The sequence below is a fragment of the Centropristis striata genome, chromosome 8 (assembly GCF_030273125.1).
Source record: "Centropristis striata isolate RG_2023a ecotype Rhode Island chromosome 8, C.striata_1.0, whole genome shotgun sequence".
Taxonomy (NCBI): domain Eukaryota; kingdom Metazoa; phylum Chordata; class Actinopteri; order Perciformes; family Serranidae; genus Centropristis; species Centropristis striata.
In genome coordinates this window covers 24,467,008-24,482,118 of record NC_081524.1, presented here as the reverse complement: position 1 = coordinate 24,482,118, position 15,111 = coordinate 24,467,008, and the positions used below count along the sequence as shown (strand labels likewise).

Sequence of the window (15,111 nt, the reverse complement as noted above, 5' to 3'; positions counted from 1 at the left end):
TTATAGGTACTTATTTTTTGTAATCACATGTAATTATTTACTACCCAGCCCTGTGTATAGTGGTGCCAAGGGATTTGACAATGCCGTCAACATAGGACGTAAGTTGGAAATGAGAACAGGTTGATTAGTTCAGTGCTATTCAGGATGTCTGTTTTTTCCTGTTTTGTAGGATGGGCATACAGTAATTTCCAAAGAGGACATTGAGGGTTTGCTGCTGCTCGGAACAACGCTTTCTGAAGTGGCTTCAGTCCTGCGGATCTCCAGACCCACATTGTACAAGCTGATGTGGGAATACAACATAAGGCGCACAAAATTCAGTACCATTTCTGAGGGGGAATAACAGAGATAAAAGCAGAACATCCTAATATAGGAGAAGTTATGCTTTATGGACATTTGCGTGCCAGAAACATGATGGTGCAGAGACATCGTCTCAGAGACTCTGTAAAAAGGATTGATGGTGCGGGTGTCGCGTCCAGGAGTACAACAATACAAAGACGAGTATACAATGTGCCTTGTCCTAACTATATATGGCACATTTATGGAAACCACAAACTAATTAGATGGAAATTAGTTGTACATAGCGCAATGGATGGTTATAGCAGAATGTAGACATTCCTCCAGTGTGCCAGCAACAACAGGGCTGAGACTGTCATGGCTCTCTTTAGCACAGCCATCAGTGAACTTGGCCGGCCGGTTCATATCAGAACTGATCTGTGTTTGGACCTATTTTCTATGAACTGGAGTCAATGGAGGCCTTGGATGTAGACAATGAATCTGATTTATTTTGTCTTCATTTTGTGTACATTCCCAGGATCAATCGCACATTAGATGAGTTTAAAGCTGCATTTAACAATCATTCAGTCTCATCTGAAGGAAACAGAACCCCACTTCAGCTTTTCACACTCGACAGACATCTTCTGTTACTGAACTATCCTGAAGCTGCAACTGAGGCAAGAACAGTGGACTCAGCCTCAACATCTCATGCACTTAATGCATTTTGCCCACTTAACCAGCAAGAGCTGCAAGAATTGATTGTTGCAGTAAACCCTCTTGAAAATGATGGTAACAAGGGAAAAACATTATATCGCAGAGTAAAGGAATTTGTATACCACAAAATGGTAAATGTCTAACTCTTGAGCCCATACTAATGAAGGTACTGAAGTAAATAATGTCACATTAACATGTCAATCAGTAGTGGTGTACATTTAACAATGCTGTACTGTAAATACTATTAGAGTAGACTGGTAGAAGGCTGAACAGTTTTAACATTAGCCTAAAATGTATTAACATGTCTAGCTATGCAATTTTTTTTTGTGTGTGTGGGGGGGTGCTACACTACACTGAAAATGGCACCATTCATGAGAGCCACCAGAATATGGTCGTTAACAAAGATCTGGAGCTCGTTTGAGCATGTGTGAGCAACTGGAATGTGTTTTGTGTCATCATGAACAAAAGTCAGCTTTGGATTGGGAAGAAATCCAATCGCAGGAATTCTGCTGCTTCCTGTCGCAAAGGCTAGGATGTGTCCAGGACTCAATGTCAGGATAAATGCCTGCTCTTCCTCAGTGAGGGTCCTGGCATGAAGACGTTCACCAACTTCTTTCTCTATAAGGGAGAAAAAGATACAAAACACAGAAAATAAAGACATAAATAAATGTACAAAACCAAATTATCTCTACATACTGTATCTTCAAAGTATATCTGTCACGGATTATAGACAGTGAAATGATTTGGTCTTCAACATGGGTTGGAGAATGTAGAGATAAGGCCCAACAAACACTTAACACCACACTTGCATATTAAAGCACAACTGCAGCAGGATAGTGCACAAGTTTTACACTGATGGACAGCAATTTTCTCTACTGCATACTCTAATGACTCTGTAAGGAGAATGTAGAATCTGACCTATATAGAAGGTGTTACAGGACTGTGATATGGAGTGATTTCTAGATTCATGAAGGTTGTGAATCAGGAAATCCTTTATGTCTGTTTTATTCTATGTCAAGACATGGAGTTTGAAGCGTGCTTTTGGAACTGTATGGACTGGGCAGAGTTAAATAAACAAAAAAGCTGGACTGATTGTGTTGCTAATAAATGGGCAGTGTCCAAACCACAATATGCTGACTTGTCCCTCTGAGTAAGAAAATTCCAAAAACATTTTACACGCAGACCCAGCTTATTAATATGTAGTAGTATGAAGTTATTTTTTGTTTTTTTTAATTAAGCAGGCTTATCAGGGAAAAGCTTATATTTCAGCTTGTGTTCACCTTGTACACAATGGAGAAACTCTCTGAACTTAACCACCATTAACTCCTCTCTTGGTCTTCTGTTGCTTCCCAGAAAAGAGTAGTGGGGTTTCAGGAGGGTCGCCACAACAGCTGCTGTAATATCACTGTGTTCTTCAGGCTTCTCAAGAAGGACCCTAAAGCAAGGGTTTTCTTTCAGGAGTGGCAGAACCTGTGAAGACATCAAACAAAAACCATCAAAAGCTTAACCCTTAAATGTATGGGCTTCTTTCCTACATACCTAGGGTCTCAGTGTCCAACACAGATGTACCTACAAATTGGAATAAAAAATGTTTTGAAGCAGGGGGAGCAGTTACCTTCAAAAGCTCCACTCTCTCTGAAGATAGCTTTTATGAGTAGTCGGAAGAATTCTCGTCTGGGCCCTCCCAGGTCTTCTGCATCTTCATTGGTGTCTTCATCACTGGCAAAGGTGACATACAGCACATCGGTACTCTCAGCGAATCTGCGTCTATTAAAATGTCAGAGGGCAGTTGTCCACACGTTCCCTCGGCTGATGCAGATGTATGATGTTGTGACAACCTTCTCACTGTGTGCTTTTACCATTCCTGTTATTTCTTCTTTGCTTAAAGTTTTTGGAAGCCTTCAAAAACAAAAGGATCATAACTATTACCAACACACATGAAAGCCAAACTGACCTCGTCTTATTGTGAGTGGTGCAACACTACAATTTAAATATGAGCTATGCCAATTATACCTTGAATCCTGTAAGGACTGCACAGACTCTTCTAAAAGACTGCATCTTATGGCCTCCTAAATTCCTTAACATCATAAAATGCAATGTAAATGTTACATGTGAAAACCCTAATAAATATATTTATACATGAAATCTGCAAAGTGAACAGTAGCTCCATTTGGCCTTTGCTGTCCTTGTAATTCCATCCCATCATCATGTAGCGAACTGGCTTCAGCACCCTCTCGCCTCTCAGAATGTTCCCCCTGGGTTTTGGGTAGTACATCTCTCTGACTCACTATATGAAGACATTTTTTTTTTAGCAAGTGCAATACGTCACCCATTCCTCTCAAATTAAAGAAAAAATCTGATCAGCAATTAACCTTGAGAGACTGTTATTTACAGTAATTCTCACAAATGGTGAGGGGCATTACAAGTGTTTTTACTCACCTCTCCTTTGTTGTGGAGCTGGGCTTTCAAAATCGCTGTCATCTGAGAGTTCCACACACTGATTCTGCATAAAAGAAAAGTGTAACCTACTATGTAAAACTGGCAACTTGAACAGTAAGATACAAAGCAAAGTCTTAACAGTATGACACAGAGGTAATTCTATCTGACTGAGAAAATACATATTTATACATAATACATATTACACATTACACATAAGTGTGGGGAGTATACATCATCTTGCCAGTAGAAGGGGCAGACAACTGTGGTGGACTAGGATGTGGGAGGCAATTCAGTGATTGAGTTCAGGTGAGCTCATCACTGGATCATCATGGCCCAGTATTTCAAACATTTAATGTACATGAGAATCATCCGGCTAGGATTAAATACCAGAGTTGGGTATTTCAAAACCATGTGATACTGTTCCCACAAAACTGGGATTTGGATTTGGTAATCCAGATCAAATACTTTTGGGCATTTCAAAACTGTAGGGTGAAGATCAAGATAGTTTTGATGCTAAAAATCCAGACCACTCAAGGTGCATGTAGAGACATTTAGGATGTATGGCACATATTTAATAATTATTTTATTCAGTGCTTGCATATTGAAGTAACACAGACCAAAACAATATCTATTCTAAATTAAACAATTAACCAGTGTAGCCAGCAGTGCAAATATCCCTTCTGAGTCACTAAACAGTATGTCACTCCCGATCATCATCTTCATCGAAATATATGATTAGTATAATAAACAGGCAGCAATCCATTTGGACAGAAACTCTCTTCTCTCTTGTTGGAATACCACACTGAATTATGCAATACTGTGCTCACCTGTGCTGGAACATCCATTCCTGCCATGATGTACAGACAAGAGCTGGAACAGACCAAGACAACTTCTTTCCCACCCCAGTGGAAATTGGAGGTGACCCTTGGATTCATCAGTTTTTTACACCCCTTGATGGTGCTCAAAAACTTAAATGGGAAAAGCTGGTGCTCCGGCAACCCAAATACTCCTATGAAGATGGCTGTTATTTCAGCTCTTATTTGGTCTTCAGTCCACTCTGTGGAAAATGATTTTTACAACAAAGCCAGTCTGAGCTAACCTGCTCCGAGTTTCTCCCCTGGGTATGGCGAACACCAATGCCTCTGGTGACAAAGGCAAACATACAATCTCCTTGGTGTATGTTTTGACATGCCTTCGGTTTCGATATCCTGATCGAGCCCCATTAAGTCGATGGATGGTAGGGATGGATGGCAGAGGAGCCTATAGAAAACAAACAGACCGAGATATTTTTCTTAATGGAGCAGATAGTGACCCCGTGAAACAGTGAAGTGGTAGACAACTGCACACCGGCCTCTAGTGTGACATTTAGTGTTGTGGAGCCACTCCACAACTCCACACTCCAAGTCAATGTATTTCACATTACAATTTACAGGAACTATGACCAATGTTCTACAATTGTTTCTTAATTGAGGAAAATCCAGACTTGCCAGGACATCCTGAATTGCCAACCCACAACATGATGTATATAATGGAAGGAGATGTATCAAGATGGACTAAAGCAGAACAATAACTGTAGCTCTAAAATATGCCTTCTGAATTAGCTGATAAACTGGATGAGTTTTCTTTTGTGAACTAATGTTTCTCAGTTAACTTAAGGTAACAAAACGTTTTAATGCTATATCCCAACTTCACTTACTGATGTCAGTGATGTGACAGTTGAAGCAAAGGTGGCAGTGCCTGAGGACACAGCTGGAGGTGCCTGTGGTTTGACCTGGGGTGTGGAGACCTGAAACAGGAGCCAATACCGATGTTCAGCCGATGCATCGGTGCATCCCTCACAGCTTATGCTTCATGGGGCACGGTCAGCTTTCTTACCTGTAATCACTAACTAAGTTATGGGCAGTGATGCCGGTAACGCGTTAATTAGTAACGCGTTACTCTAATATGACCACTTTTTTCAGTAACAAGTAATCTAACGCGTTACTATTTCCAAACCAGTAATCAGATTAAATTTACTTATCCAAGTCACTGTGTGCGTTACTATTTTTTGTCATTTTCCTTAGTAAAACGATATATTTGCTTTCTTCTTGCGACTCGGGGAGCGACGTCGATCGGCGGTTTTGCAATCTATTTTGCGGGTAAAAATGGGTTTGGGTGGGTGGATAAAATTGGGCTGTTTTCGGATCAGTTCTGCGGGTTTTTGAAGCCGAAACACGGGCACTTCAGATCCTTTTTCTGCGACCCTCTGTTCAGCAGGCAGCAGTCTCACTCACTCATTCACTCACACACACACTACTCACAACAGACACTCCCACTACCTTCAGGCTACGTTAAGTCAATCAGTAAGGATGACTATATGGCGCTTTATATCCAACACAATCATGATCTAGTCTGTCCTTAGCCTACAAAATAAAGTTTGAGAAATGTCTGCATGGAGCACAGCTGCTTACAGGTGTGCAGCTGACAGGTGTGCAGCTTACAGTGACAGTTTCCTCATCGCTACCTGAGCCACCATCCGATCCTCCTCCTTCAGTTTTTGCCCGTACGCGCCCGGTATCGCATCTCTTTCTCTCTTGCGATTCACACAGCACAGCTGGACAAAGTGGTCAATAACTGCCGTTTATATGCAGCAGTCAATATGATCGCTATTGGCAGTCCGGGGTATAAATGCTCAGAGTTTGTTTCATTTTAATATATTATTATATATAAGTTGTAAGCTTCAGAAACCATCAAACACATATATTTAGGAAAAGTCGCCGAGAGTATTTATTTTTAAGTAAAGTCAAGAAAGACTGTCTTTATTTTATTTTTTATTTTTTTTAAAAAGAGAGTATTTATTTTTAAGTAAAGTCAAGAAAGACTGTTTTTATTTTATTTTTTATTTTTTTTTAAAAAGAGAGTATTTATTTTTAAGTAAAGTCAAGAAAGACCGTCTTTATTTTATTTTTTATTTAAAAAAGAGTATTTGTTTTTAAGTGAAGTCAAGAAAGACTGTCTTTATTTTATTTTTTATAAAAACATGTATTTTTTTCAGGAAATTGTTTTTAAGTTTGTACGTTACTGTTAAAAATACACTTCCAATAAAATGAGTATTGGCAATTTAAAACTGGTTGTCATTTTTATGTTGAGGCGGCGAGGGGTTGTTGTCGGCAGCTGCTGAATGTAACTAATAAAGTAACTTGTAATCTAACTTAGTTACTTTTAAAATCAAGTAATCAGTAAAGTAACTAAGTTACTTTTTAAAGGAGTAATCAGTAATCAGTAATCTGATTACTTTTTCAAGGTAACTGTGGCAACACTGGTTATGGGTAACTCTGAATAACAGTCGCTGAAAGTCCTTTCAGTGAATCACAAAACCTTAGCTACCTTAGTCACACTGGCAAACGTTCGCTTGTTAGGTCGGTTAGCTAACAATAGATTCCCCGGGAAAACAGTAAAAAGTAAAAATTTTAATAACTACATAACTTGCCGTTAACGGTGTGGACGGTGCCGGTGGAAGTGCACCTTGAAGTGCAGCACGCACACCTGCCGGAACAGCCCGCTCAATCTCTCCTAATTGGAGCGAGCCGGCCATGTTCGGTACTTCTACCTTAGCATCCACAGCAGGTCGGTCAGAGGTGTGGGCGGGTCTGTGCACGCTGACAGGCGTGGGCTATTTGCATATTTTCGAAACATTTAGATTTAGATTTAACATTTAGATTTAGCATTTAGATGTCGATTTAACATTTAGATTTAGCATTTAGATTTAACATTTAGATTTAGCGTTTAGATTTAGATTTAACATTTAGATTTAACATTTAATTTGTACCTCAAATGTGAAGAAAGTGAGCTAAATGTGAAGAAAGTGAGCTAAATGTGAAAAAAGAGAGCTAAATATTCAAAATATATCAGCAAAAAAAGTGTGACTGAATTTTTACATTCGGCACCCCATACTTAAGATATTCCGTTAATAATTAGGATAGGATATTAGGAAATGGGGATATTCAATATCTGCATTTATCCCATCCTTCAACACATCAGTGAACACTTACCAAGCAGACTTTTACTGCGCACGGGCTGGGGAGTGTCTTGCTTACAATCCTTGGATTCGAACAAGCCACCCACCGGTTAAAATCTCGACCTGGAAAAAGCATTGAAACTGTGCAGAGCGGCTGAGGCTGTGAAAGTACAAGCAAAAGAACTGTTCAGTGATAGCTGCAAGGTAGATGCTGTGAACAAGAACACACACAGAGTCAATAAAAAGAGTGCTGCCTCTGAAATTAAACAACAATCAAAGTCACCAGCTAACAGAGACAGAAAAGGAAGGACTTGTGGTCGGTGTGGCACGCAGCATCCACCTAAAAAGTGTCCGGCATATGGCAAAACAACTGTAATAAACATAATCACCATGCTCGGTGCTGCAAAAATCAAGCCCCGAAACAAAGCAAAGTCCATGCAGTGGATGAAGATGATGCAGAAGAGTTCTACATAGATGCTGTGACAGAAAACAAAATGGGAAAAAAAGGATTGGATTACTCGAGACTCCATCACCTACCCACATGCACGAACAAACACTCAGAAAATCATCAAGAAATGTGAAGCCACCTGAGAGACTCATTGAACAGATTTAAATGTGTTTATATGTTGGTTGTAAGGTTATTATGTCATAATATCTCTTTAAGTGTTAGTACAGACTGAAGTTAGTGCCAGCTGGTTATGTTATTAACGTGACTGAGTTTAGTTTAACAAGTCAAAGGAGAGATATCATTGTTCTTTGTGTATCATTATTTATTATATTTTTTTAAAACAACAATTCCAACCCTCCTCCTTTATCCGGGCTTGGGACCGGCAAAGTGACTCAAAAGAGACGCTCTGGCTGAGTTACTTAGGATTTTTTAAAATTAAAAAAAAAAATTATTAGTATTTTGTTTAGTTTACCATTGTGGTCCACTTAGGAGCCTACAACAATTAGGTTATGAAACGAACTTACGACAGTTAGACGTTGTAATGATAACAGCATATCTGCTTAGTATCTCAAGCTGATATACATGCTGCTTATATTTCCAGACAGCAGGGGGCGTTCGTTGTCTGTGAGCAGTTTAACCACAGAGGGCAGACATGTTGGTTGTTGTTACCCGTCTGTATGTCATAAAGACCAGTCCGATATAAAGTACCTGCTCTTTCAAGAAACCAACAGTGTCATCATTGTGAACCCACACAACAAAAACAATACAGACGTCAGCATTTCACTTTCTGCCTCTGAGAAATTCCACTGGTTTTGGAACTAAAACTTACTTTGAAACGTTGTTTACCTCCTTCAACCAAAAAGCTGTGAAAAACTTTAAGTCTGTGCTCCAAATAAAAAATATAATATATAATAAAAATATTACTATCTAACTATAAATACTCCTCAGGTCATCTGCCAGCATCTTGTTCTTCTCGTTAGCAGATATCTGAGCACTTTCAAATCCTTTTTCAATATTTTTAAAAAATGTGACGCGTTCCATCAAAATGAGTAAGAAGTCGCAGCCGCCCGTTCATGTAAAAACACGTTTAAACATGAAAAAAGTGATTTTGGGCTGTTTTGGGGTTTTATGCGTTTCTGAATAAACAAAGTCTCAGCTTTACAATGTTAACATTATTATGAAATTCAAATGATAAGTATAGTTTTTAAGCTCTGTAACGTAACGTTGTCGGAAAGTTTTTTTGTGATGTGATGTGATGTTCAATGTGATTTAGCCAGCCCAAAAGGTTTGTGATGACTGGATTTTTCATTTATGCTATCTTATTTTGTAGATGAAAAACATTTGGTCCATCTTGTGAAGCTCCATACGACTCTGTCAGATGATACAGTGTGAGAAGCAGCAACACCAGAGGACTGCCTGCTTCCTTGATGCGTGCGACAGTTTAATTATGAAATAATAATAAATAAATATGAAATAATACAAAATATATTCATATTATTATTATATTAAAAGGGCCATTGTCTGTATTTTTATATTTTTAATTGTATGTATATGCACTTGTAAGTAGGTGTAAGAAAATGTGTGCATGTGGCTCGATATTTAATATTCTTCATATTATTTATTTCAAGTATTATATTGAAATACCCATGATATATCTGTATTACATCATATGTACAGTATATTTGTTCATGTTTTGTCATTATTGTATTCCATATGTTTTGGATACTTGTTGACATGGGCTTCTCGGCCTGTACTGTACTGTGTATGTGCTCATGCACAAGGTCACGTGCACGTGGTCACGTGCATGTGTATGTGTGACAGTATGAGTAGACTACACATAGAGATGTGGGGTATCGCTTTTGACCCAAAAATATTGTGTTCATTTGGAGTCTAGTCTTAATAAATGTGTTTTAATGTGAAACATGGGGGAATCTGTATCATTTTCTTTAAAGCCCTTTTTCTCAAAACTACCATTTGATAACAGTCGAACTTTGGATGAGCATATCTCATGGAATATTTGGCATAGAAACATAATGTTGGTACTGACATGAAGCTAAGCTAATCTCCTCTTTACAGACACGTCAAAATCTCAAAATGTGTTTCTGGGTCAATGTGACTCATATTGAGCAGGTCACAAATGTTTTTTAAGTCAAAACTATGGGAGGAAACCCGCGCACCGGGGGAAAACCCAAAAAGCTAAATTGAGCTCAACAAGCTTAATTAAGCTCTGTACTTACTGAGGTGGATGTGGCCTTGTTTTGTTTTTTGTGACTCTGCGTCTTGTTTGTTTTCTTGAGGTGGCAAGAACAAGAACAAAGTTAGTTCTGGCCAGGACATTTACATACTCTGCAAGAACAGAGAAATTTGTTCTCTCTCCCAGGGCTGCCAGCATCTTGTTCTTCTCGTTAGCAGATATCTGAGTACTTGAAACTCTTTTTTTCAATATTTTAAAAAATGTTTTTTAAGTCAAAACTATGGGAGGAAACCCGCGCACCGGGGGAAAACCCAAAAGGCTAAATTGAGCTCAAAAAGCTAAATAAGCTCTATACATGCAGAGTTGGATGTGGCCTGATTTTTTTTTGTGACGCTGCGTCTTCTTTGTTTTCTTGAGGCTGCCAGCATCTTGTTCTTCTTGTTAGCAGATATCTGAGCACTTCCAACTCTTTTTTAATTTTTTTTAAATGTTTTATAAGTTAAAAACTATGGGATGAAACCCACACACTGGGGGAAAACCCTACATTCTAAATTAAGCTCAACAGGCTAAATTAAGCTCTATTTTTGCCGAGGTGGAGGTGGATGTGGCCTAATTTGTTTTTTGTGACTCTGCTCCTTATTGACGATAGGAGGAATGACAGGAAAAGGGCACAAGCTTTCTTTCAATGGTTGCTTGGTGGTGAGGATTGGGAAGCAAGTATACCTTGATGGTTTACCTTTCTGCGTTATGGAAATTGGGGGCACAGGAACGTACTCAGCAGCCAATTTCACCTTTGACAGGCAATCCTTCAGCTCCTCCTTCTCCTTCTCAGCTGATTCGTACAATTGCTTGTACATCCTGGCTTCTGCCGCTTCCGCCTTGTACTTGTCATCCTTCTTTCTATAAGCCCACTGATAAGGTCGGAGCTTTTCTATTATGGCAGCTAGCCTCTGCACCTTGATTTGAAGCTCCTGGTTCTTTTCTTCCAAACCTTTGTCTTCATCCGGTTTCATACGGGGTGCTGGTTTGTCGTGTTGGTGCTGGTAGGACTTCCACTCAAAGTAAGCATTACCTTTCTTATCACATTGAAGGTTCAAATATTTCCTGTGAATGATGTCATACTCACCGAGAATTCTGCTGTTCTCCAGCCTGAGAGACTTGGCTTCCTCTTCAGACTTCTTCCGAGTCTCTTGTTCTTGTACTCTCTCAGCCTCAATGCGGTTGATCGTCTTATTTTGCTCCTCTAGTTGACGCGTAAGGCACATCATCTCTTGTTTGAAACTCTCCATAGAATCCACGGCCCTTCTCTCGTCCCACTTTGTCAGCATCAGGTCATTAAAAGCAGTCGCTTCCTTTTTCTCTTGTGTCCTTTTTGATTCTTCCAGCATACACCTCATGTTTTCCACCTGGTTCTTCAGAGATGTGTTACTGCTATTAACACTTTCTAATGTCTTTTGCAGTTCATTGACCATTTTAGATTTGCCCTTGATTTGATCCTGTTGTTCCTCAATTGTTTTGCCCAGCCTAGTTATTTCCTGCTGAGCCTTAGACAAGTTGTTATCCCGGAGTTGTATCTGAGAATTAAGATCCGAATTCCTTTCAGTTTGGAATCTGATCTTTGTCTCTAAATCTTTTATTGTTTTTCTCAGATACTTCAGTTCCTCGTCTCCAGCCTTAGATTGTTTGGCCAGCTCAATCTCCTGTAATTCAAGTCTGATTTTCAAACCCCTACGCTCTGTAAATTCCTCTTGGAGCTGTTTAACAAGGATTTTCTGCTCTTCTTCCTTTATTTTCATATGTTCTAATTCCATTTCTTGTTCTTTTTTATCTACTTCCAGTTTGCCTACCTCAGTTAAAAGTTTTTTACATGTAAAGTCCCTCTCGTCAATAGTTTCTAAACATGAGCGTACCTTCTGTCTTAACTTGTTTTTTTCATCCTCGCCATTTTCTAGTAGTTTGTTGAGGTCATTCTTTTCCTCAATTAGTTTGTCAAAGCCTTGTTGTTTTGCTTCAAGTTTTGCTGCATGTGCCCTTAGCCAGTTCTCCCTTTCTTTGTTACTTACAATTTTTTTCTCCCTTTTTTTTATGATTGCCTTTGCCGCTTTTATCTGTTTGTTGGCGTGATTTAATAGTTCGACATGTTCATCTACTTTTTTGAGGGCAGCGTTTCTCTCCCCTGTCACTTCATTTATCTGATGAACTAAATTCTTGCATTGTAAGTCTAGTTTTTTTACTTCATCTTGTGCGTTACTAAACCTTTCCAATTCTTTCTCTTTTTGCACCCTGTAAGACTTCTCGATATTGAATCTATTCTCGAAGTCCCTGGACTCTCTCTTGAGACAAAGAACTGTCTGTTCTAAATTACTTTTCTCAAGAGCACTAGTTTCACATACCTTCGCAAGTTCTGCTTTGGTCTTCAAATTGTCCGCCCTTAGGTTCTCAATCAGAATGTGGTCGTCACTGCGTAATTTTCTAAGCTTTGCTGCCTCAAGTTCTGTTTTTTTTGAAGCGTGCAGTTCTGAAACAGACTTAGCGAGCTGTCTTTTCAACTCTCTGTTTTTATCCATTAGCTGTTTCATATCAATTTTGATTTTGTGTTGATCCATTTTTTGTGTTGATTTTGTATTGATTTTGTGTTGATCCATTTTTAACTGTGTAATAGTCTGTCCTTTACAAAACTACAATCAAATGTGGGAATGGTCTAGTCTAGCTGTTTCTATAGTAGAATGCAATGTTTATCTGTCGTGTTATTGCTGTGTGATTTCCAAACAGTGCTGTGAAAGTCAATTTCAACCTGGGGACAATGGCAGGAATATAATACAGAACATAGAACGTTCTGATGATGTCATGGTGACATCATCAGAACATTGCATTGATCCATGCTTTGATCTTGACCAGCTACCAGTGATGTCATCCTGGAGATTCTAGAGGATGACATCACTGGTAGCCAATAATTAACAACAACATTCAGAGAGGCAGAGGTGGTACCTTCCATAGACTGTATAAAATATGGACGTAGTCTCCGTGACGTCACCCATAGGGTTCTGAAGAGCTGAAATGAAGCTTTGTGGGCGTTCCCACAGTAGCCATTTTGGCAAAGTTGACTCCGCCCAACTCCCCCGGATAATCCATAAATGGACATAGAACTGCAGCTGAGCCGGCCGAAACACGCCCACTTAGCTTGAAGCTACCAAGCTAGCGGAGGCTAGCGGAGCTAACAAGCTAGACTACATGCTACACCGGGACGGACAGCAGCCGGCCGGCTCGCTGACTAACACTGCCGTGATGTTCCCGTCTGTTGGTGTCCCAGCTTACACTGCTTAACTCACGGTAAGTTACTCTAAAACTTTACCACAGCAACTTCAACTTGTTTTAGATATATAATTAGGGTAATTTGAAATACCGGTTTTGTCGAGACTTGCAGTAATGTCGCCAGTGTTACCTTGAATAAACACGTTTACGGATACTTACATGAGGCAAACATGTTAACCTGAATTTTAATTTAATTTTACTTTAGCTAGAAGTTGTTTATTTTGGATGACCCTTGATTAAACTTTATGAGCTGAGTGATATGTAATTAGGTTAGTATTCTCACCGTAGATGTTGGATTGATACTGGCACACAATTATATATTTTTTGCTTATCAATAACTTCTACTCAGGTATGATTAAAACAAACTTATTACATTAGTAAATCTGCGAGTTGTTTCTCAGTGTAGATGTGTCAGGGCGTATCAGTTAACGTGTAAAATGATAATAGCCCACAGCGCTATTAAACAGTATGCATTTACCTTGATGATGTGACACTGACAGACTGTCTGGGATTATTATCTGGAATATCAGTTAAAACAGAAAGGCCATTTTATATTTACTTATTTCAGTACATTTGTCAATAAATTTAACTTCCAGTCTTGGTAACTTGACTTTAGACGGCTGACATTATGATCACATTATCTGTCTTCAAAGGACTAAAAAATTAATTAATTTGAATAATGTTTTATATTTTAGAGGTGTGGATCCCTTCTTCCATTTTATCCTTCAAATCCTAGTGTTTTCAACATTATTTAGGCACTCTTCATAGCTTTTTGTTATATTGTTTTACCTGAAGCATTTAATACTCTCATTTATTTTCCTCCCATAGTCAGTGTGAAGCATTGGTGACAGCTCTGTGTCCAGTGAGCTGCTGGACATTAGTGTCTGCTGGTGGACTGTGGTGGAAAGACCTTCTCCTCTTCTTTGAGGAAGAGCTGCCCAGATGTCTTCTTCTTCCACTGTGACGGCAGCAGCAGCATGGGGGAGGTCAGCAGGTCAAGCTGCTCACCATCATGGAGAACTTTTCTAGACTTAAATATTGTCCACCTTTTTGTTTTTTATGCATTTCAATAAATTACATTTGCATTTGAGCTAACGTTGTCTTTATTGCTGTGTGAAAATGTTAGATTTAAAATATCTGATATAATACAACACAGATAAAACATTAAGCATTTATGTTCAACTCTTATTCCAGGTGATGTATGTCTAATTTAAAAAATGTAAGAATACAATCAGGAAGCTGATAAATGGGTGCTTTTAATAATATGATTTAATGCAATAACGTAAAAACACTACAGCAGCAAAATATTTAAATCAAACTACACATACATAAAAACATCAATATGTAACCTAAGATATTGACAAGTTGTTGATGTGTTTGAGTCCAATTGTGTCTTCTCATGTGGAGCATCAGAGGTCCACCTTGTCTGCATCACCTGCAGAGGAAAACTTTACACAGACAAATAGAGATGTAAGTAAAATATGTGTTACAACGGACAGGCTGTATTTTCATTTCAGTTTTAATATACTGATTATTGTTCAGGATAACGAAACACATTCAACAGTATTGACTACTCTCAATATAGCCTTATAGTAAACGTTATCATGCTTTGCACAGTTCCTCCTGAAATTCAGACTTAACGTTATGTGTTAACTAAAGTCGATCACAATCAGTGGGTTTCTGGAGTGTTTTCATATTAAAATGCCTGCTTTGATACTGATATTAAATAAAAAA

The 15,111-nt window shown here is 38.8% G+C and overlaps 3 long non-coding RNA genes across 3 annotated transcripts; 1 reads left to right on the top strand and 2 right to left on the bottom strand.

Annotated features, from left to right (window-relative positions):
* Window positions 1–793: 793 nt before the first annotated feature.
* Window positions 794–3,901, bottom strand: LOC131976467 (uncharacterized). Its single transcript, XR_009394798.1, has 5 exons — window positions 3,427–3,901; window positions 3,001–3,274; window positions 2,603–2,886; window positions 2,268–2,457; window positions 794–1,605 (listed from the first exon to the last, which is right to left on the bottom strand). It is a non-coding gene; the product is annotated as an uncharacterized LOC131976467 (long non-coding RNA).
* A 3,280-nt stretch (window positions 3,902–7,181) lies between these two features.
* On the bottom strand, window positions 7,182–8,039 carry LOC131976469 (uncharacterized). The gene is made up of 3 exons (XR_009394800.1): window positions 8,011–8,039; window positions 7,813–7,900; window positions 7,182–7,583 (listed from the first exon to the last, which is right to left on the bottom strand). It is a non-coding gene; the product is annotated as an uncharacterized LOC131976469 (long non-coding RNA).
* A 4,978-nt stretch (window positions 8,040–13,017) lies between these two features.
* Window positions 13,018–14,467, top strand: LOC131976468 (uncharacterized). The gene is made up of 2 exons (XR_009394799.1): window positions 13,018–13,395; window positions 14,206–14,467. It is a non-coding gene; the product is annotated as an uncharacterized LOC131976468 (long non-coding RNA).
* The last annotated feature ends 644 nt before the right edge of the window (window positions 14,468–15,111 follow it).